The sequence below is a fragment of the Octopus sinensis genome, unplaced genomic scaffold (genome assembly GCF_006345805.1).
Source record: "Octopus sinensis unplaced genomic scaffold, ASM634580v1 Contig13169, whole genome shotgun sequence".
Taxonomy (NCBI): Eukaryota; Metazoa; Mollusca; class Cephalopoda; order Octopoda; family Octopodidae; genus Octopus; species Octopus sinensis.
In genome coordinates, this window is record NW_021832855.1 from 65,286 (window position 1) to 90,000 (window position 24,715).

Consider the following 24,715-nt stretch of genomic DNA (forward strand, 5'->3'; position numbering starts at 1 on the left):
GTGGTGTATGCACAGAGACACAAACACACAAATAAAAAATAGGAATCACACAGCAAAAGATATCCAATATAAGCCAGATGGCCTCTGTCTTGTCTCCGAGTGTTGTAGACAACTAACAACTTGTTTCTTTTCTTTTTATCCTATCCAATCAGTTGGACAGGTGAAGAATAATTTAATATCGCAGATAACGGGGTCCCTCACATGGTCATCTAAGGCGTTGAAGAATTCAGAAGGTGTGCTCCATCAAAGGTATCTGAAATGATACGTGAAAAGAGTTTATTTGTCAGGAAGTTATATTCAGGGTTAAACTGGTTTCAAGAATGGGATTAAAAGGAGTTTAAAAAACTATGTAACATGAGTAAAAATAAATATCAAAGTACTGTATAGGTGCAAGTACAGTAGTGTGGTAAGCAGTTTGCTTCCCAACCACACCGGTTCTGGGCTCAAAGAGAGATGGAACGGGTGGACCAGAGCTACATGGACCCCACCTCCCCCCAAAAAAATAATGATCAGGTTAAAAAGATGATCACACATACACTATATTTTTTTTCTTCATTCGTTTATTACCGTTATTTTATTTTGATACCTGTTCATTGTCCGGAAATCTTTCATCACACATCTGTGACCTCTTCAGCAACACTTTTCATTTCTATACTCTTACTCTACTCTTTTACTTGTTTCAGTTATTTGACTGCGGCCATGCTGGAGCACTGCTTTTAGTCGAGGAAATCGACCCCAGGACTTATTCTTTGTAAGCGTAGTACTTATTCTATCAGTCTCTTTTGCCGAACCGCTAAGCTACGGGGACGTAAACACACCAGCATCGGTTGTCAAGCGATGTTGGGGGAGGAAGGCAAACACAACACACAAACATACACACACACACACACAAATATATATATAATATATATATATATATATATATATATATATATAATATATATATATATATATATATTTATATATATATATACGACGGGCTTCTTTCAGTATCCGTCTACCAAATCCACTCACAAGGCTTTGATCGGCCCGAGGCTATATAGTAGAAGACACTTGCCCAAGGTGCCATGCAGTAGGACTGAACCCGAAACCATGCGGCTGGTAAGCAAGCTACTTACCACACAGCCACTCCTGCACCTGAAGTTGACAACTTTGCTGCTTCAAACAAAAGAATGCCATAAAATAACTCCCTTTGGCACACACACACACACACACACACACACATATATATATATATATATATATATACACACACACATACACACACACTCTACGTAAAACTTCTTTATGAATTGTTCTATTCCTTGCTGTGTGCACATGCAAAATTACAGCTCAAATCCAATTGAAATTACCTTTTTCTATTCTGTAATCTTTGCTTGTGATGAGTGTATTTAAAAACCTGATCTTCAATATAAACTTATTAGGAAGTTTTCCCAGAAATCCTCACCTTTACCTGTTGTTTCTAGCATGTCCAAGGTGACATTTACACACCCACCACCTTATTTTGTTCCTAAATTTCTTCTGATTCCTATATTTTTGTTACATGAGATTAGGATTTCACCCAAGAAACATGTTTTCAATATTTTTATGTTCTCCCTCCCCACCCCAATTTCTTCATTTTTATTTTTTACCAAATTTTTTTCTTGGTAATTCACAGAATAAAAAAACAGAGAGTACAAATCTTTAAGAATTTTCTTCTTCCTTTTTTCTTAAAGAAATACTAAAATTTCCTTCTCAACCATCCACCCATCACCTCACCACTTTCAAAAAGCTACAAACTCCCATGTTTCACTTTTAGCTTTTTTGGAAAGTGGGAAAGTTTCTTCAGAAATAATGTCATTTACCTGTTGTTTCTAGCATGTCAGGTTTTCTGGTGGTGGTGGTCTGGTATTTCTTATATCTGCTATTTCAGTAAAATTCTATGCATGCGTGAAACATCAGACAAAAGTGGAACATTGGGAGGTTTTAGCTTTTTGAAAGAGGGTAGGCAATGGGTGGGAGAGGTGGGTGATGGGTGGGAGAGGTGGGTAAGCAGCACAGAGTTATTTCTTTAAGAAAAATTAAACTTTAAAAAAAATACATGTTTTTTTTAAAACATGAGTGGCTGGAGTGGCTGTGTGGTAAGTAGCTTGCTTACCAACCACATGGTTCCGGGTTCAGTCCCACTGCGTGGCATCTTGGGCAACTGTCTTCTGCTATAGCCCCGGGCTGACCAATGCCTTGTGAGTGGATTTGGTAGACGGAAACTGAAAGAAGCCTGTCGTATATATGTATATAAATATATATATATGTATGTGTGTGTCTGTGTTTGTCCCCTTAGCATTGCTTGACAACCGATGCTGGTGTGTTTACGTCCCCGTCACCTAGCGGTTCGGCAAAAGAGACTGATAGAATAAGTACCGGGCTTACAAAGAATAAGTCCCGGGGTCGATTTGCTCGACTAAAGGCAGTGCTCCAGCATGGCCGCAGTCAAATGACTGAAACAAGTGAAAGAGTATATATTGAACAGACGCCTTTCAGTTCGCCTTTACACATACATGTATGTGTGTGTGTGTGTATGAATGTCTGTGTGTCATTGACAGGTTGAAGTATATGACACAACAAGTGAGAACAGGTTAGTATGTGTGTGTGTGTGTGTGTGTGTCTACAACATTAGACTATGTCTCAACCACCACTGTTACCCACACCCCCACCCTGTCTTAGCTGCTTCCCCACTCCCTCCATCATGTTGTTTACCTAAAGTCTCACCTTGATGACATCATAAGTGACTGTTCTCGTTAAGACAACACAGGATAATCCAACAACTCACATCAGTCGACTCACATCACTCAGGTAACACTCCTGGATAGACAAACACACACACACACACATCTTGCCGTGGCAGATAAACACGTTTACTATTTGCATAAATAAACATACATACAGACAGACAGACACACAGACAAACAGATAGGTAGACAGACAAGCAGACAAATAAATAGACACACAGACAGATAAGTTTCTTTATTGGCCACACAGGGCTGCACACAGATGGGACAAGTTACAAGGTAGAGCTTTTCTTTTGGGGGATGAAAGAAAAGAAGAAAAAAAAAAGATGGCCTAGGTTTTCGATCAAAAGGGATCTTAAAAGGGGGGAAAAAAAGGAAAAGGGAAAAGAAAAAAAAGGGAAAAGGAACAAAAGAAAAGAAAAATGAAAAAAGAAGAAAAAAGAGGGAAAAAAAGGGGAAGAGAAAAAAGGGGGAAGAGGAAAAAAAACGATCAATAGACAGATAGAAAGACAGACAATAGATAAATAGCTAGATACATATATATAGCTAGCTGTTAGCTAGCTAGCTAGATAGACCAGATAGACAGATGGATAGATAGTTAGATACACACATATATATAATATATATATATATATATATATATATATTATATATATATATATATATATATATAAGCTAGCTAGCTAGATAGATAGATAGATAGACAGACAGATAGACAGATGGATAACTAGTTAGGTACATATATATGATATATATATATATATATATATATATTATATTATATATGCTAGCTAGCTAGATAGATAGATAGACAAACAAGAGATAGACAGACAGATGGATAGATATATAAGTAGGTAGAAAGGTATATACATACACATATCCATACACACACACAAACATAGATATCTGTACAATACACATATAGATATCCATATCCAAACGGCATTGATATTCTTTTACTTGTTTCAGTCATTTGACTGTGGCCATGCTGGAGCACCGCCTTTAGTTGAGCAAATCGACCTCAGGACTTATTCTTTGTAAGCCTGGTACTTATTCTATCGGTCTCTTTTGCCAAACTGCTAAGTTACGGGGACGTAAACACACCAGCATTGGTTGTCAAGTGATGTTGGGGGCACAAAGACACACAAACATATACACACACATACATATATATATATATATATACATATATACGACAGGCTTCTTTCTGTTTCCATCTACCAGATCCACTTACAAGGCTTGGGTCAGCCTGAGGCTATAGCAGAAGACACCTTGCCCAAGATGCCATGCAGCGGACTGAACCCGGAACCATGTGGTTGGTTAGCAAGCTACTTAACACACAGCACTCCTACGCCTACGTATATATATAGATATTATATATATATATATTATATATATATATATTTTATATAAAATCCATTCTCTGTGTGTGTGTGTGTGTCTTCTAGGATCTGGGGCATCCACCATCCGATTGCATCTGATAAAATATCAATGAAACAATTGTCACATCTATAATATAAAACTGTAGTTGTGTGAGTGTCTGTCCCCTTCGATTTAGATTCCTAACTACTCCCACATTTTGCGGTGCAGTTTAACCAAATTCGGGTATCTTATAGTCGTGATTCATATCGAGCCCGTCTGCGTATTAGCGCGCGTCTACGATGAGTCTACGATTTAAAAAATAATTTAACATCATTTTTTATTCCATTTTAATGCATAATTTTTCGTGTCGATGGCGGCGGAGTTGGCGTCCATGGTCACACGTGGCACCTGTTTGCTTCTCACCCTTCTGCCTCCCTCGTGAAGCTGTGGGGAAGGGAGTAGTGTAAGGAAATCAACGTCATAAAGTGTTGTCAAGGAGACCAGCGTTCTTTTAGAACAACGACTTCATGGCTTGAGATACCAAAACAGAAATGGCTAAGAAAGCCCGAATTGGCATCTATAAGGGAAGTAACTCTCTAAAAATGCTTATATAGTTATTTCCCTTACAAACCCGCGCAATACCGGGCGATACTGCTAGTTAAGTAATAAAACAAACTACCAACTCCATTAGAACCCTACCTACTAACTGCCCACTTTATCAAGATCTTACCCACTTCAGGTAAACGGACCTATTTGATATGCAGGAAGGGTCTAGGCAGGAATTTCATTCAGTGTACCCAGTGCAAACTATTGACACACAAGAGGTGCAGTGGAACACATGGAGGTTAACAGTGACAGTAGTATTTGTGTGTGGAAGATGCACATGAGCCATAAAATCAATAGATGTACAGGAAATTGAATTAGCAGAGGCTGTAGGTAATTTCTGTTACCTAGGTGACGTAATTGCCAGCAGAACAGGATATCCTGAAGGTATCTCTTTCTCTTTCTCTTTTACTTGTTTCAGTCATTTGACTGCGGCCATACTGGAGCACCGCCTTCAGTCGAGCAAATCGACCCCAGGACTTATTCTTTGAAAGCCTAGTACTTATTCTATCAGTCTCTTTTGCCGAACCGTTAAGATACAGGAATGTAAACACACCAGCATCGGTTGTCAAGCGATGTTGGGGGAACAAATGCAGACCCAAGGCTATAGTAGAAGACACTTGCCCAAGGTGCCATGCAGTGGGATTGAACCCGGAACCATGTGGTTGGTAAGCAAGCTACTTACTACACAGTCACTTCTGCACCTATAGTTGCTAGAATTTGAAGAGGATGGAGAAAATTCAGAGCATTTACCTCTGTTGGCAACCAAACGTCTCTCTCCTCCTCTCTCTCCTTCTCTCTCTCTCTCTCTCTCTCTCTCTCTCTCTCTCTCTCTCACACACACACACTCAGTCACTCACTTTCTGAGTGAAACGAAGATTGTATGATGCTTGTGTATGAATTACATTACTACATGGTAGGTAGGTGCGGACCCTAAATGTAGAGGGCATTCATTTGTTCCTTCTCAAGCCATGCTTGGCTCATAAGGGCCGGTTTCCCGGTTTCCTTGACGTATAGGTTCCCCACCTGGACGGGACAGCAGTCCGTCGCAGGTGAGCTGCAAGATGCAGGAGGAGAGAGTGAGAGAAAGTTGTGGCGAAAGAGTCAGCAGAAGTTCGCCATTATCTTCTGCTGGAGCCGTGTGGAGCTTAGGTGTTTCGCTCATAAACACACACATCGCCTGGTCTGAGATTCGAACCCGCAATCCCTTGATCGCAAGTCTTCTGCTCTAGCCACTAGGCCATGTGCCTCCACACATACACACACACACACATATATTGTTGTTGTTGTTTGTTCCTTCTCAAGCCATACTTGGCTCATGAGGGCCGGTTTCTTTGGCGTGTAGGTTCCCCAGGACGCCGGGCCGTCGCAGGTGAGCTGCAAGAGGAAAGAGTGAGAGAAAGTTGTGGCGAAAGAGTCAGCAGAAGTTCACCATTACCTTCTGCCGGAGCCGTGTGGAGCTTAGGTGTTTCTCTCATAAACACACACATCGCCCAGTCTGGGATTCAAACCCGCGATCCCTTGACCACGAGTCTGCTGCTCTAACCACTAGGCCATGTGCCTCCACTAATGTAGAGGACATGCAAACACTAGAGATGAATGCAGCTAGTGTGCTCTGTTGGATATGCAATGTTAGTGTGCACCAACGACAGAGTGCATTGAGAGAAAAGTTAGGCATAAGAAGGAGTAGATGCTGTGTGGAGGAGAGACAAGTGTGCTGGTTTGGTCATGTGATGTGGATGGATGGAGACAGTGGCAAAAAAAAAAGGTGCCGATCATTTAAAGTGGAAGGAACTTGTGGAAGAGGGAAACCCAGAAAGACATGGAATGAAGCATTGAGGGCTCATCTCAAGATGCTGAGCCTTAAGAAGATGACAAGGGTCTGAGATATCTGGCACCTTGCTGTGCTTGAGAAAACCCACCCACTACAACAGAATTGGTGTCCTAAAACCACCCTAAAAAATGCTTCTATATGCAAAAATCTGCTCCACCTCCATTCTCAGTATAACCCCCCCCCCCGCAAGCTACCCCCACATCTCACCCCCTAACACTCATCACTTTTTTATCTCTGGTATCATTCAACTACCATAATCACCTGAGAACAGAATAGCCACATACTATGCACTCACATTCCATTTCATGCTGACCCCTTTCATCCCCCCCCAGAACCACCTCCATTCCTCCTTATCTTCCCCTAGCCATACTCTCTCTCTCCTCTCTGCTAGACTCTATAGATCCATACACCTCTTTCATCCCCTACCACTCCCAATACCTTCACATGACCCCTTATCATAACCCCACCACCTTCCTCCTGGGCCACTCCTATACCGCTCGCCTTCATTTACTACAGTTCCCTTTATCCCATCATCTCATCTCCCTTCACATTATGAAAATCCTCCCCACCCACCCCCGTTTCCCTTGCCCACTCACCCACTCCAATCCTCTGTATTACTCCACCTACAATCACCCCACCCAACCCCACTCTACCCTGAAGACATGTCCTGGCACATATCCACCACCACCTCCCTCACCCTCTCCCTCTCAATGTTCCTTTCTAAGTCTCACATTCTCCCCCACCCCCACCCAACTGGAATATCCTTGTAACTCTTCTACCTTTGTCCTTTTATTATTCTTTTAACATTCCATCAACTGGTACAATGCCCCCCTCTATCCCGGCTCCCCTCACATTATGAAGAATTTCCCTTTTCCTTGCCCACTTACTCAGTCCAATCCTCTCTATCACTTCACCCACGTCCACCTTCCACTGCACCTCAGTTACGCACTGGGGTCGATGTAATCGACTTAATACCTATGTCTGTCCTTGTTTGTCCCCTCTGTGTTTAGCCCCTTGTGGGTAATAAAGAAATAGGTATGTTCTGGCATAGATCCACCACCATCTCTTTCACTCTCTCCCTCTCAATATTTCTCTCCAAGTTAAACACTTCTTCTCCCCTCTTTACCAACTGGAATATCCTTGTCTCTCTTCTACAGCCAGACACCTATCTCAAAACTTCTAATCATCATCATCATCGTTTAACATCTGCTTTCCATACTGGCAATGGGTTGGACGGTTTGACTAGGGACTGGCAAACCAGATGGCTGCACCAGGCTCCAATCTAATTTGGCAGAGTTTTTACAGCTGGATGCCCTTCCTAATGCCAACCACTCTGAGAGTGTAGCGGGTGCTTTTACGTGCCACTGGCACAAGGGCCAGTCAGGCAGTATTGGCAACAGCATGTTTTTACATGTCACCTGTTCTTTGTAAGCCTGATATCTATTCTATTGTTTTCTTTTGCTGAACTGCTAAGTTACAGGTACATAAATACACCAACATCAGTTGTCAAGCGATAGCAGGAGGACAAACACACAAATATATACATCATATATACGATGGGCTTCTTTCAGTTTCCACCTACCAAATCCACTCACAAGGCTTTGGTCAGCCCAAGGCTATAGTGAAGACACTTGCCCAAGGTACCACGCAGTGGGACTGAACCCGGAACCATGTGGTTGGTAAGCAAACTTCTTACCACACAGCCACTCCTGTGCCTATATATATACATATTCTTTTATTCTTTTATTTGTTTCAGTCATTTGGTTGCGGCCACACTAGAGCACCGTCTTTAGTCGAACAAATCAACCGCAGGACTTATTCTTTGTAAGCCTAGTTCTTATTCCATTCGTCACTTTTGCTGAACCGCTACAGGGATGTAAACACACCAACATCACAAACATATACACACACATACATACATACATATACATATATACGATGGGCTTCTTTCAGTTTCCGTCTACCAAATCCATTCACAAAACTTAGGTCGGCACAAGGCCATAGTAGAAGACACTTCCCCAAGTTGCCTCATAGTGGGTCTGAACCCGGAACCATGTGGTTGGTAAGCAAGTTACTTACCACACAGCCACACCTGCGCTTCCTTGACAATTGATGTTGGTCTGTTTATGTCCCTGTAACTTAGCGGTTCAGCAAAAGAAAACGATAGAAGAAAGATTTCATTCAGCCTAAAAGTCTTGGCCATGCTGGAGTATCACCACATATATGTATGTGTATATATATATACACACACACATGTATGTGTGTGTGTATATATATATATATATATCTTTACTCTTTTACTTGTTTCAGTCATTTGACTGCGGCCATGCTGGAGCACCGCCTTAAAATTGAGCAACTTGACCCCGGGACTTATTCTTTTGTAAGCCCAGTACTTATTCTATCAGTCTCTTTTGCCGAACCGCTAAGTAACGGGGACATAAACACACCAGCATCGGTTGTCAAGCAATGCTAGGGGAACAAACACAGACACACAAACACACACACGCATATCATCATCATGATCATTTAGCGTCCGCTTTCCATGCTAGCATGGGCTAGACGGTTTGACCAGGGATCTGGGAAGCCAGAAGGCTGCACCAGGCTCCAGTCTGATCTGGCAGTGTTTCTACAGCTGGATGCCCTTCCTAATGCCAACTACTCCGAGAGTGTAGTGGGTGCTTTTTACGTGCCAGGCAAAGCTGGCAACGGCCACGATTGGTTGGTGCTTTTTACGTGCCACCGGCACAGAAGCCAGTCAAGGCGGCGCTGGCATCGGCCACGTTCGGATGGTGCTTTTTACGTGCCACCAGATATATATATATATGCATATGAACCAAAAAAATTACACACACACACACATGTACAAAGACAAATTCTTTCTACAACATTTGTCAGAACAACCTTCAGGAACATACACACACACACACATATATATATATATATACAAACACACACACACAAACACATACATCAGATGTTTGATGGAATTGCTGACAGCAAGTATGTCAGAGAACACAGGCACAGAAAGTGATGGGGAGGAGGAGGTAGGTGGGGGTGTTACAGGTATATGAGAAGACAAATACAGGAGAGTGACGGGGGGGGATGGTGGAGGGAAGAATTAGGTCAAGAGATAGGCAGGAGGGAGTTAAAGACAATGGTTAGATTTCTGTTACATAGTCGGCTTTAGTTACAGAGAAAAATTTTTTAAATATGAAAGATGAATTCAGGTTAGCTTTTTGTTTGTGTGTGTGTGTGTGTGAGCACCTGTGTGTGTGTGAGCACCTGTGTGTTCTGTGAGCACCTGTGTGTGTGTGAGCACCTGTGTGTGTGTGAGCACCTGTGTGTCTGTGAGCACCTGTGTGTGTCTGTGAGCACCTGTGTGTGTGTGAGCACCTGTGTGTGTCTGTGAGCACCTGTGTGTGTGTGAGCACCTGTGTGTGTGTGAGCACCTGTGTGTCTGTGAGCACCTGTGTGTGTCTGTGAGCACCTGTGTGTGTGTGAGCACCTGTGTGTGTCTGTGAGCACCTGTGTGTGTGTGAGCACCTGTGTGTGTATGTGACAACTGTGTGTGTGTGAGCACTGTGTGTGTGTGAGCACCTGTGTGTCTGTGAGCACCTGTGTGTGTCTGTGAGCACCTGTGTGTGTGTGAGCACCTGTGTGTGTCTGTGAGCACCTGTGTGTGTGTGAGCACCTGTGTGTGTATGTGAGCACCTGTGTGTGCGTGAGCACCTGTGTGTGTGTGAGCACCTGTGTGTGTGTGAGCACCTGTGTGTGTATGTGAGCACCTGTGTGTGCGTGAGCACCTGTGTGTGTGTGAGCACCTGTGCGTGTGTGAGCACCTGTGTGTCTGTGAGCACCTGTGTGTCTGTGAGCACCTGTGGTGTCTGTGAGCACCTGTGTGTGTGTGAGCACCTGTGTATGTGTGAGCACTTGTGTGTGCATGTGTGCACGTGCATGCATGCTTCTCAACAACATGATTCCAGATTCAATTCCAGTGCATGGAATTTGTGAGTGGATTTCATAGATGGAAACTGAAGGAAACCTATCATGTATGTGTGTGTGTATACATATACAAGGCAAATAAAAAAAAACAACAAAAGATACACACAATATATATATATATATATATATATATATATATATATATATATATATATAAACACAGTGTCACATAATAGCAGCCAACCCACTCTGTATAATGGCTGGCATTACGAAGGACATCCAAGCCTTAGAAACTATGCCAAATCAGACTGGAGTCTGGTGTAGCTCCCAGCTTGCCAGCTCTGACCAAACCGTTGAACCCATGCCAGCATGGACAGCAGACATTAAATGATGATATCCTTCAAACCATATATACTCTGCTGCTTGAAACAGCAGAGATATATCAGCCAGCCTAGATGTTCCTGATACAAAAACAATCAGACTGTCATGGTTGGAACGTCTATGAACATACATCAGTTTGATCAGAAGCTGACCAAGAGATGTAACAACAGCACCAGCGACGACAAAAGAAGCCAGAAAATTAACGAATGGATCAACTGTCTGACGAGGAAATCAATCTTAATAACAAACGAATCCAAAATTTAATGTTTGCCTGTTGGAAGCGAATTGAAAATATGATATTGATTCTCTCTCAAATTACCAAATTTGCTCATTCGTCGTAATTGCTATCAGACATTTGAGAACGCTGACCAGAATAATGTGGATATCGGAAACAGACAAAGAAAACAAAAAAAACAAAGGAACAAAAAGAAAGAAAAATTGACGACAAAGAAAAAATTGTTCTGATTTCCCGCCTCCGCCTCCTTCCTCAGCCACCGAAATATATTTTTTTTTAACATTCTACCCCGCCTCCCCTGCTCTAAAAAAAATGCTATACTCTCTTTATTCTCTTTTACTTGTTTCAGTCATTTGACTGCGGCCATGCTGGAGCACCGCCTTTTAGTCGAGCAAATCGACCCCGGGACTTATTCTATTCTTTGTAAGCCCAGTACTTATTCTATAGGTCTCTTTTGCCGAACCGCTAAGTGACGGGGACGTAAACACACCAGCATCGGTTGTCAAGCAATGCTAGGGGGACAAACACACACACACATACATATATATATATATACACATATACGACAGGCTTCTTTCAGTTTCCGTCTACCAAATCCACTCACAAGGCATTGGTCGGCCCAAGGCTATAGTAGAAGACACTTGCCCAAGATGCCACGCAGTGGGACTGAACCTGGAACCATGTGGTTGGTAAGCAAGCTACTTACCACACAGCCACTCCTGCACCTATATATATATATATATATATATATATATATATATTTTAACATCCTCCCCCTCCCCTGCTCTAAAAAAATACTATAAGACAATATTTTCTAAATTATAAGCACAAACATAGCTGTGTGCTTAACCCTTCCACATTCAGATTATTACTCTGTCAAATGTATTGCTTATTTATTCACATTGGAATTTATTATGCGTTACAATTAGCGGATCTTTTCCTTTTGAACGGCAGATGTCAACCCAATTTCTAGTTAACTAAACACTTTAAAACTTCGTATACTGGTAGAATGTGTCAAAAGAAAACATTTTTTTCTCTTGGCTTTTTTGAGAAAATTGTAATTTGTAAGTTTAACGTAGTTTAATTTTTCGAATTTTAACCAATCCTAAGGCATCTATTGAGCTAAAATCATTTGCTGCATCTAAAACTGAGACAACATCCAGTCACTAACCCTAACCCTAACCCTACATTAACCCTAACCCTAAATTTTAGCCTTTCGTTTTTTTTCTTAATTGTTAAATTAATTTAATTGTTACGCGTGTGTCTAAAATTATTCGTTTTGTTTTTGTTTTGAGATACACGTGTATTGTTTAAACTATTTTCCATTGCTTAAGAAAAAAAAAAACGAAAGGCTAAAACGAAAGCAATGGAAAATAATTTAAACAATTAACAAACAAAATACTTCTATAATTTTATACACACGCTTTCCGAACGTAAACATAACAGCAACAGGATGTTGTCTCAGTTTTAGACGCAGCAAATGATTTTAGCTCAAAAGAGAGCATAGGATTGGTTAAAATTCGAAAAATTAAACTACGTTAAACAAACAAATTACAATTTTCTCAAGAAAGCCAAGAGAAAAAATGTTTTATTTTGACACATTCTACCAGTATACGAAGTTTAAAAGTGTTTAGTTAACTAGAAATTGTCTACCGTTCAAAAGGAAAAGATCCCAATTAGCTTTGACATTTCAATGATATGATTGTATATTTAAAGAATGACATTGTAGGGTAGGTGTGAAAAGCAAGATCTGGCCAGTTTGAACATAAAACAGGAACTATATTTGGGTCAGATATGGCTGTTTGAACAGTTAACATTTAGACTACCCTGACAAATGTAATCCTTATTTATTCTGTTGTTACCTTCAAGATTTCAATGATGTGATTATTTATTTATAGAATGACATTGTACGGGACATGTGGGAAGCAAGATGTGGCCAGTTTGGGCATAAAATTTGCAGAATATTTGGACTTGGTAGGGCTGGCTTAACCCTTTAGTATTCACATAACTCTCTCAAATATAATGCTTTTTTTTAATTCACATTGCTTTGAATTAATCATGTATAGATTCCTGTCTGATTCTGGCTTGGTTTCTACGGCTGGGTGCCCTTCCTAACACCAACAGCTCCAAACAGTGTAGTGGGTGCTTTTAACGTGTCACCATCATGGGTGCCTTTTACATATCACTGGCACAGGTGCCTTTTACTTGTCACCAGCATGGGTGCCCATTACGTGCCATTGGCACAGGTGCCTTTTACATACCGCTGGCATGGACGCCTCTTGTGTGCCACTGGCGAGGTTGCTTTTGACCTGTCACTGGCATGGGTGCCTTTTATGGGTCAGTGGCACAAGTGCCTTTTATATGTAACTGGCATGGATGTGTCTCATGTGTCACTGGCACGAGTACCTTTTGCATGTCCCCAGCACCAGTCAAACACCAGTGTGTGCATATGTTTTTAGAATGACATTGTAGGAGAGGTGTAAGAGGTTGGATATGGTCAGCTTGAACATAAAACAGAATATTAGGGTTGGATATGGCCAGATTAAATGTTAATCCTTTCCTTACCAACCCGGCTGAAACTACTTCTGTTTCTTAGTACAAATGTCTTGTTTCCATAAGTTCTGAATTAAAATCTTCCACCAAACCTTAGTCACAATTTATGTTCCTAACACTAGCTTAATGATAACTAAGTTATTTTACTAAATTCTTTGTTATATTTAAAATTAATTGAAAGAAACACAGAGCATCTCAACAGAAATATGGTAACAAAAGGGTTAAAATATATAATAGAGAAACAATTCTTAACCCTTTTGATACCAACCCGGCTGAAACCGGTTCTGGCTCTGTAGTACAAGTGTCTTGTTTTCATAAGTTCTGAATTAAAATCTTCCACCAAACCTTAGTCACAATTTATGTTCCTAACACTAGCTTAATGATAACTAAGTTATTTTGCTAAATTCTTTGTTATATTTAAAATTAATTGAAAAAAACACAGAGCATCTCAGCAGAAATATGGCAACAAAAGGGTTAAAATATATAATAGAGAAACAATTCTTAACCCTTTTGATACCAACCCGGCTGAAACCGCCTCTAGCTCTGAGTACAAATGTCTTATTTTCATAAGTTCTGAATTAAAATCTTCCACCAAACCTTAGTCATAATTTATGTTCCTAACACCAGCTGAATGATAATGAAGTTATTTTACTAAATTTTTAGTTAATTTAAAATAATTGAAAGAAACACAGAGCATTTCAAAATGTTAATGGATGGTATTAGATGGATAATGAAAGCTGTTAAGTGGTTAAGGACCCTGAGGGAAGATGGTTGATTGTGCAACAGCTTGCGACAACCAGCTCAGTTCCTTTGTGAGCATTTGTGTGTATGTGTGTGTGTGTAAGCATGTGTGCTTGTGTTTTGCTTTTGTATCCATGACACAGAACATTAATTCTCACAGCTTTTCATGCAAAATTAAATAACATGATAAAAACATACAAGGAACAAAAATAGACTCGGCTCAGCTTGGCTCACTTCGTAACATATTGTGTAAAAAAAGTTTCGTCATAGTACCTCAACGACTTTGTGAATAAACCCTCACACCATCACCCACTCGTTGCTCCCACTCCCGTAGCCTTGGACAAAAAGACAAAGGTAAAAAGACAGTAAAGGATGGTGGTGGTGGTGGTGGTGGCAGTATTGACAACTCACGTGGTGTTTTATTTGTGATCTATCTTTCAATCTATCTATATTTATGTATACTCTTTTACTCTTTTACTTGTTTCAGTCATTTGACTGCGGCCATGCTGGAGCACCGCCTTTGGTCGAGCAAATCGACCCCGGGACTTATTCTTTGTAAGCCCAGTACTTTTTCTATCGGTCTCTTTTTGCCAAACCGCTAAGTGACGGGGACGTAAACACACCAGCATCGGTTGTCAAGCAATGCTAGGGGGACAAACACAGACACACAAACATATACACATACATACATATATATATATACATATATACGACAGGCTTCCTTCAGTTTCCGTCTACCAAATCCACTCACAAGGCATTGGTCGGCCCGGGGCTATAGCAGAAGACACTTGCCCAAGATCCCACGCAGTGGGACTGAACCTGGAACCATGCGATTGGTTAGCAAGCCACCTACAACACAGCCACTCCTTTGTATATTAATTAAATTAGAGATAAAACCACAATTAGGCAAATCAAACAGTGAAAAAACATAAACCAAAACCTAGAAATAAAATTAATTAATATAATATACAAAATATACAAAATATATAATTCAAATTTAAATTTTGAATTTTATATTTTATATATTTTGTATATTTTATTAATTATTTTTATTTCTATGTTTTGGTTTATGTTTTTCCCTGTTTGATTTGCCTAATTGTGGTTTTATCTCTAATTTAATTTATATTTATACTGTAAAATTAGATTTAATCCTAAATCTAATTTTTCCCTATAAGTTTGGATTTACTCCCTAATATTATTATTATGTTTGTATATATCTAACTATCACTCTATCTATCTAGTTATATCTATGTATCTATATATCTATCAATATCTATGTCTATCTCTTAATCTAACTATATCTACACGTCTGTCTATCTATCTACCTATCTATCTACCTATCTATCTATCTCTCTCTCCATCTATCTATCTATCTCTCCATCTATTTATCTATCTCTCTATTTATTTATCTGTCTCTCTATCTTTTTTTTTTTTTAAACCTTCAAAAGAAAAGCTCTACCTTGTAATTTGTTCTATCTGTGTGCAGCCCTGTGTGGCTAATAAAGAAACATATCTATCTATCTATCTATCTATCTATCTATCTATCTATCTGTCTGTCTGTCTGTCTGTCTGTCTGTCTGTCTGTCTGTCTGTCTGTCTGTATCTATCTATCTATCTTTTTTTCTTTTCCTTTTTTCTTTCTTTATTTTTTCTTTTTTCCCTTTTACGATCCCTTTTGATCGAAAACCTACGCCACCTTTTTTTTTTCAACCCCAAAAGAAAAGCTCTACCTTGTAACTTGTCCCATCTGTGTGCAGCCCTGTGTGGCCAATAAAGAAACTTATCTATCTATCTATCTCTCCATCTATTTATCTATCTCTCTATTTATTTATCTCTCTATTTATTTATCTGTCTCTCTATCTATCTATCTATCTATCTCTCCATCTATTTATCTATCTCTCTATTTATTTATCTGTCTCTCTATCTATCTATCTATCTATCTATCTCTCCATCTATTTATCTATCTCTCTATTTATTTATCTGTCTCTCTATCTATCTATCTATCTATCTCTCTTTCTCTCTATCTATCTATAAATCTAACTGCCACTTTATATTAATGTGTCTATCTCTCTATCTGTATCTACATACCTTTATTTACCTATCAATCTATCTATACCTATCTAAATCTATCTCAATCTGTTTATCTATAGCTCTGTATCTATCTATACTATCTATCTTTGTATTTATCTATATCTAAATCTTTATCCATCTCTCTATCAATCAATCATTTTTCCTCTCACCTTTTCCAGAAATATCTGAGAGATTTAGTGCGGAAGAGTTTGTTATTCCAATCAGTATCAATAGGAGACAGCGTCCGACTGGTTATTCACCAGCCTTGCTCTCCCCAACATTCAGCTTTCATTATCCATCTAATACCATCCATTTTCTCTGCCCACTATTCCTGGAAGAGTCATGGAGGGGGGGGGGCGTACAGTCCTCAGGGACCCCTTCCTTAAGGTCATATGAGAAGCAACAGTCAAAAGCCTTTCTAGCTGGATTCTCAAAAATGACCAGGTGAATCTATGGCTACCATCCAACAATTTCTCCTACCACTTAGCTCAGCTTGAGAATGTGGTTTGCATATAAACAGTGGCTGTGTGGTAAGTAGCTTGTTTACCAACCACATGGTTCCAGGTTCAGTCCCACTGCGTGGCACCTTGGGCAGGTGTTTTCTACTATAGCCTCAGGCTGACCAAAGCCTTGTGAGTGGATTTGGTAGACAGAAACTGAAAGAAGCCCATCGTATATATGTATATATATGTATGTGCGTGTATGTTTGTGTGTCTGTGTTTGTTCCCCTAGCATTGCTTGACAACTGATGCTGGGGTGTTTATGTCCCCGTTACCTAGCAGTTCAGCAAAAAGAGACTGATAGAATAAGTACTGGGTTTACAAAGAATAAGTCCCGGGGTTGAGTTGCTCGATTAAAGGCAGTGCCACATAAAAGCACCCATGTGGTGCCACATAAAAGAAACCTTGTGGTGCAATGTGAAAGCACCTAGCGCACTCTGTAAAGTGGTCAGTGTTAGGAGGGACATCCAGTCATAGAAAAATTGCCAGAACAGACCATGGAGTCGAGTGTGACGCTTGACCTTGCCAACTCTGGTCAAACTGTCCAACCCATGTCAATGTGGAAAACGGACATTTAATGATGATGATGATGTATATATATATAAATATATATATAGGCGCAGGAGTGGCTGTGTGGTAGGTAGCTTGCTTACCAACCACATGGTTCCGGGTTCAGTCCCACTGCGTGACACCTTGGGCAAGTGTCTTTTACTATAGCCTTGGGCCGACCAAAGCCTTGTGAGTGGATTTGGTAGACGGAAGCTGAAAGAAGCCCATCGTATATATATATATACGATATAAAAATGAATTGCCATAAACATTGTAGAAATTCGGGAAAGAAATGAATTTTTGGGATGTAGCCTGGAGGGTTTTTTCGTATTAATCGTTTGGACTTTGTGAACACATACGAATTGTTTTCATAACATTTTTAACGCTTTGAATTAAATGTGACCATTTTGCGTTGAGTCTGCAGTTTGAATCACTTTAACCAAATTTCTACAATGTTTATGGCAATTCATTTTTATATCTTGATTTTTTATTTTTCATGCAATTTACGCATGCTTGCACGCGTGGTGAACACAGTTCACGTCAAACAGCTGACTGAGTAAAGTTCACTATTCAATGCATTATCGATTTTTGCACTTGCAAGATGAATTTCGGAACAGAAATAGCACAGTTCAATTTTCATTCGCCTAAACTTTAAGTGACCCATTTTTGGTGGTTCTACGATTTGTTGGCTAGGAGGAGATGTGCCGGGAAGTTAAACACAGACACACAAGTTGAGTTTTATATGTATAGATATATCAAACTGTCTAACTCATGCTAGCATGGGTCTGACAAATTGAGATTGAAATAGGATATTTCATGGTTGGATGCTCTTCCTGTTGACAACCATGACCTGTTTTGCAAGTAAGGGATTTTCTATTTAAGAAAAATTCCAAAGCACAGAGTTTGAGGATGATTTGCTGATAAGAAATAAGGGGTATCATCATCATCATCATCATCATCATCATCATCATCGCTTAACGTCCGTTCTCCATGCTAGCATGTAAACATAGGGCCCTCCCTATATATATGTGTGTTTGTGTGTCTGTGTTTGTCCCCCTAGCATTGCTTGACAGCCAATGCTGGTGTGTTTATGTCTCCATTACTTAGCGGTTTGGCAAAAGAGACCGATAGAATAAGTACTGGGCTTACAAAAGAATAAGTCCCGGAGTCAAGTTGCTCGATTAAAGGCGGTGCTCCAGCATGGCCGCAGTCAAATGACTGAAACAAGTAAAAGAGTAAAGAGCATATACAAGGGAATGCTGAAAAGTTACTGGCTTTAAGGGTATTGCAAACGGTCTGGTTGGAGCCAAAAACCTTCCAAGTTCTTTTAAAAGGATTAGAAGAACTTACAAAAACTGCTGCTATAAGTGTGTGAATCTGAGAGGGGAATGCAAATGGATTCAAATTTATCATGATGATGATGATGAGTATCATTGTCTTGGTTAGCATCATCATCACTACTATCATCATGATGATTATTGCAAGCAATATGTATCAGTTTTAAATCATGGAAAAGCCTAGAAAACAGCTTCTCTCCATATCCTATTACTCAACTTATTCCTAAGAACACATCAAGTCAACAAAGCTTTATATATAACGGGAAGGTTTACGAAAATAAACAAAAGACGAAGGCAGGTGGAGTACAAACAAACAATTGTATTAGTATGGCACTCAAGAATAGGAATAGATAAAGTCTTTTACGTTTCGAGCCTACGCTCTTTGGCAGAAAGATACACAGAAACGAAACAAAGAGAGAAACAAGGAGAGAAAAAAATGCGTGTAGGAGCTAACGGTCCATCATATACACTAGCAGTAATACCCGTTGTTCATCGGATAATTACTTTTACTCTTTCTCAGGAGTCACATTCAAAGTATTATTATATATATAATAGATTTCTCAACGGGGATTTCAGGGGAGAGTTTCAGGGAGTTGCTGGCGATGTATCGTGATGATCAAAAATCTGGCCTGCTAAAATTTGGTTAAAGTGATTCAAACTGCAGACTCAATGCAAAATGGTCACATTTAATTCAAAGCGTTAAAAAGGTTATGAAAACAATTGGTATGTGTTCACAAAGTCCAAACGATTAATACGAAAAAACCCTCCAGGCTACATCCTGAAAATTCATTTCTTTCCCGAATTTCTACAATGTTTACGGCGATTCGTTTTTATATCTTGATTTTTTATTTTTCATGCAATTTACGCATGCTTGCATGCGTGGTGAACACAGTTCACGCCAAACAGCTGACTGAGTAAAGTTCACTATTCAATGCATGGGATAAGGCCTAAACAAACACATTATCGATTTTTGCACTTGCAAGATGAATTTCGGAACAGAAATAGCGCAGTTCAATTTTCATTCGCCTAAACTTTAAGTGACCCATTTTTGGTGGTTCTATGATTTGTTGGCTAGGAGGAGATGTGCCGGGAAGTTAAACACACAGACACACAAGTTGAGTTTTATATGTATAGATATATCAAACTGTCTAACTCATGCTAGCGTGGGTCTGACAAATTGAGATTGAAATAGGATATTTCATGGTTGGATGCTCTTCCTGTTGACAACCATGACCTGTTTTGCAAGTAAGGGATTTTCTATTTAAGAAAAATTCCAAAGCACAGAGTTTGAGGATGATTTGCTGATAAGAAATAAGGGGTATCATCATCATCATCAGCATCATCATCGTTTAACGTCCGTTCTCCATGCTAGCATGTAAACATAGGGCCCTCCCCTTGTGTGCACGGTACATTTATATACAAGATCTGTACTCATACAGAGATTCATCAAAGGACATTTTGATTTCTCTCTGCATGAGTATTTTTATTTGTACATAAAGCAGTCCTGACTCCATTTACCGGCATTGTTATCATGCTAGCAGTATTTCTGCTATTACAAATAGCAGTTGGTGTTTATCAACACAGCTTACGGATCCTTGGTTGGCATTTAGATGTAAATGCTTGCTGTATCCAGTAGGTGGGTTATTGAACTTTTGCTGCATTTTGCTATTGTTAGAAAATCAGATAAATACCCTTTAGACAACAGAAAAAAGTGGCCAACAAACAGCCATAGGGAATCAAACACAGCACCTCTCAAATTCCATCTAAGCACTTTCTCTCTCTCTCTCTCTCTCTCTCTCTCTCTCTGTATATATCATCATCATCATTTAACATCTGCTTTCTATGCTGGCATGGGTTGGACAGTTTGACTGAAACTGGTGAGATGGAGAGAAGCTCTTCCTAACGCCAACCACTCCAAAGGTGTAATGGGTATTTTCTATGGGTGCCAGTTACGTGACATCAGCATTGGTCGCAACTATGATTTCACTTCTCAAGCACAGCGTATCACCAAAGGTCTCAGTCATTTGTAATGGCCTCTGTGGGAGTGAATCTGATGCAGCTCTGCAGCTTACCAGTTTTCAGTCAGACAGTGCAACTCATGCCAGCATGGAAAACGGACGTTAAATGATGATACATACACACACACACACGCACATATATATATAAAAATACAAAATGGGACAAGAACACAAAACATCCAAAAGACGATACAAAAACCACAGACGGGTCATTCAAAGCCTTTAATCTTCAGTCAAGAACTGGTTTATCCTCACAATTTCGGCTGATTAATCTTGAGATTGCTCCAATCTGGCCAGCCCCAAGGAAAAACTAAGCTAAGAGCATTAGATTCCTTGGAAAAAAGCTTTGAATGTATACGAAAAAAGAACGGAAAAACGGACGATGTTACACAAATATAAATACAAAAATAATACAAAAAAAACAATAATAATAATAATAATAATAACAGGACATCACAACAGGCGTCTTTCAACTGGAGACGAATTGAATTCCGCTGGCACACACATGTTTATGTATGTATTGAACCAAGATATCTGGTGCCTTTCTCTACTCAAGTAGACTTGTCCATCACAGCAGAATTGATTCAAGTGTTGGTACCATGTAAAAAGTCTTCAGTAAACTCTGTGGAGTGGTTGGCATTAGGAAGGGCATCCAGCCATAGAAACCATGCCAGAACAGACAATGGACTCTGGTACGGCCCCTGGCTATACCAGCTCCTGTCAAACTGTCCAACTTACGGAAACTGAAAGAAGCCTGTCATGTATAATAATTATATGTGTGAGTGAGTGTGTGTGTGTGTGTGTGTGTGTGTGTTTGTTTCTCCACCACTACTGTCACTTGACAATCGGTGTTGGTTTGATTATGTCCTCATAACTTAACAGTTCGGCAAAAGAGACTAACCAAAGAAGTATGAGGCTTAACAAAAAAATACTAAGTGCAGGGGTTGATTCATTTGATTAAATCCTTTAATGCAGTGCCCCAGCCTGGCCGCAGTCCAATGACTGAAGCAAGAAAATAAAAGCTGAAAGATTGCAGGTGTGGCTGTGTGGTAAGAAGCTTGCTTCCCAACCACATGGTTCCAGGTTCAGTCCTACTGCATGGTACCTTGGGCAAGTGTCTTCTACTTTAGCCTCAGGAAGACTAAAGCCTTCAGAGCAGATTTGGGAGATGGAAACTGAAAGAAGCCCATCTTATATATATATATATATACATACATGTGTGTGTGTATCTAGATGTGTGTGTCTAGGTGTGTGTGTCACTGTGTCTGTGTTTTCCCCCCAACATTGCTTGACAACTGGTGTTGGTGTATTTACGTATCTGTAACCTAGCAGTCTGGCAAAAGAGAATGATAGAATGAGTACTAGGCTTTAAAAAGTAAGTCCTACAGCTGATTTGTTCAAGTAAAACCTGTCAAGGCAGTGCCCCAGCATGGCCACAGTCAAACGACTGAAACAAGTGAAAGATAAAAGATATATACTATATATATATATATATATATATATATATATATATATTATATATATATATATATAACGGGAAGCTTTATGAAAATAAACAAAAGACGAAGGCAGGTGGAGTACAAACAATTGTATTAGTGGCGCTCAGGAATAGAAATAAAACAAGTCTTTTACGTTTCGAGCCTACGCTCTTCGACAGAAAGATACACAGAAAAGAAACAAGGAGAGAAACAAGGAGAGAAAAAAATTGCGTGTAGGGGCTAACGATCCAACATGGCATCTGTTACTTGTTTTGGCCATTTGACTGTGGCCATGCTGGAACACAGCCTAGAAGAAATTTTTAGTCGAAGGAATCAATCCCTGGACTTAGATTTTTTTAACGCCTGGTACTTATTCTATCAGTGTCTTTTGCCGAACTGTTGAGTTACGGGTCATAAACACACCAAGACAGGTTGTCAAGGGCTCGACGCAATAGTAGAAGATGCTTGCCGAAGGTGCCGTGCAGTGGGACTGAACATGGAACCGTATGGTTGAGAAGCAAACTTCTTACCACAGTCACAAATCGTATTATAGTCACTAGTCACTTCTAACTGAACTGGTATCTAAAGTAAACATTTAAACATCCTGTGAAGCAAAAGTCATCGAACGAGTCTTTAAACCCGGCACAGATCACAAAAGGATGGAAAACTAACGAAAGAAAAAAGACTAACATCGCCAAAAAAAACATATTACGCAATAACATATTTCCGAAGAGACTTAAGCATTATTTGTATAAATTTTTCAAATGCTTAAAATAGTTTATCTTATAAAATATACCACGTACAAGTGAACCGCCCGTTAATGTGTGCGTCTGTGCGCGCGCACAAGAATTATACTCAGCGCACAAAAGGGGAAAAAATACACGCGCAAAAAGTTTACAAGATGAAAAACGAATTTCCTTTTTATTATCTTTTCAAGATATTCCCACTTTTACTGCCCCGAAAAAGCTTCGCTAATTGGCGTTTAAGATGATGCTTTAATATTAACGTAATTAAGGGATTAGTATTAAGATATTTAACTGTTTTACTGTTGCTTCGTTGTTCTGTGTTTGAACTTCGCTGTGGGTCGATCAAACATCGTATTTTTCATAGGACTGGGGCCACAAATTCCTTAGTGTGTGATAGGTTAATAATTAATTAACGAAGCTAAAATTGTTTATTGGAAAATAAATAAATAAATATAATAATTATCTAATTTAAAAACTAGGAAAGCGAAAGCCCAAACTGTAGGGAACAACGAAATATGTGTGTACGTTATATATATATATATATATATATATATATATACAAAAGAAATGTTCAATTCCTGAGCGTTATACTAATACATCTCTTTGTTTTGTACACCACCTGTCTTCGTCTTTTGTTTTTTTCGTAAACTCTCCCTATCTATATATATATATATACACATATATATATATACCTACATATACACACTCACATATGTATAAAATTCTTTATTACCTACAAGGGGCTAAACATAGAGGGGACAAACAAGGACAGACAAACGGATTAAGTCGATTACATCGACCCTAGTGTGTAACTGGTACTTAATTTATCGACCTCGAAAGGATGAAAGGCAAAAAGTGTCAAAACTATTGAAAAGGTTGCAAGACGCAACGAAAATTTTAGGGAAATGAAAATAAGAAAAAAGTGGAAATTTTACAGGTGAGTGTGTTAAATTATAAGGCACAAAAAGAAAATGACTCTCCCCAGACACAACAGAATATATATAAATATATATATATGAACATACATACATGTGAAGGTGCGTGGTTTAGGGTATTCGCCTCACGATTGTAAGTTCAATTCGATCGTGAGTTCAATTCTTGGCAGCGTGTTGTGTTGAGCAAGAGATTTTATTTTGATGTTGCTCCACTCCGTTAAGCTAGCAAAAGTGAGTAGTTCTTTGTATTTCAAAAGGGCCAAACTTCATTGGTGTCACGCTGAATCCCTGAGAACTATGTTAGGAGGACACGTGTCTGCGGAGTGCTCGGCCACTTCCACGTTAATTACACGAGCAAGATGTTCCGTTGATCACATCAGCTGGGACACTCGTCCTCCTAACCGACAAGCGCTTCCTTTGATGTATATATATATAGATAATTAGTATCTATCTGTGTATGTAAATATATATATATATACAGATAGATACTAATTTAAGACCGTAAAAGCGAGTGTACCCTTTTTTTTTTTTTTTTTTAATCGATGCGCATATTATGCATAAAATAAATACAAAATTCGCACAAAAACGAAGTCCTGCGCACATTTCGGGCAATAAACTTACAAGGAACAGTCTGTACGACGTCACCGCCTTTGATCATCTACC

General features: G+C 39.5%; 1 long non-coding RNA gene across 1 annotated transcript in view; it reads right to left on the minus strand.

Annotated features, from left to right (window-relative positions):
- Positions 1-140: 140 nt before the first annotated feature.
- The window catches only part of LOC118761408, a 27,596-nt gene continuing 3,021 nt past the window's right edge, over positions 141-24,715 (minus strand). The window contains exon 2 of the long non-coding RNA XR_004997355.1: positions 141-253. This is a non-coding gene — a long non-coding RNA (uncharacterized LOC118761408). The remainder of the gene's footprint in view (positions 254-24,715) is intronic.